Below are 478 nucleotides of genomic sequence, written 5' to 3'. Positions count from 1 at the left end.
TGTTGGTCCTCTATGACTGCCCTGCAGGATCCTGCGTATGCTAGCCTGACATTTGGAGTTCATTATCCAAAGTCACCACTAGATGTCACCAGTGTCCTGAGGATATAACTTTTGATGTAGATAAGGGCAGGATTTAGGAATGACCACTTGATGTCACCAGTGCTGCAATGTGCATATTCCAGCACAGGCCAGTCTGTCTGATCACAGATTCAACTTCCAACTGCACAATGAATACATACAAGCAATCCCATACACAGGAGATTCCATCTCCACCTTCTGACCAGACACAGGAGATTCCATACCCTCCTTCTGACCAGACACAGGAGATTCCATATCCACCTTCTCACCAGACACAGGAGATTCCATATCCACCTTCTGACCAGACACAAGAGATTTCATATCCACCTTATGACCAGAACACAAGAGATTCCATACCTTCCTTCTCACCAGACACAGGAGATTCCATATCCACCTTCTG

The sequence above is a fragment of the Nanorana parkeri genome, unplaced genomic scaffold (assembly GCF_000935625.1).
Source record: "Nanorana parkeri isolate BGI_ZX_2015 unplaced genomic scaffold, ASM93562v1 scaffold3085, whole genome shotgun sequence".
In the NCBI taxonomy this organism is placed as follows: domain Eukaryota; kingdom Metazoa; phylum Chordata; class Amphibia; order Anura; family Dicroglossidae; genus Nanorana; species Nanorana parkeri.
This window is presented reverse-complemented; position numbering follows the sequence as displayed.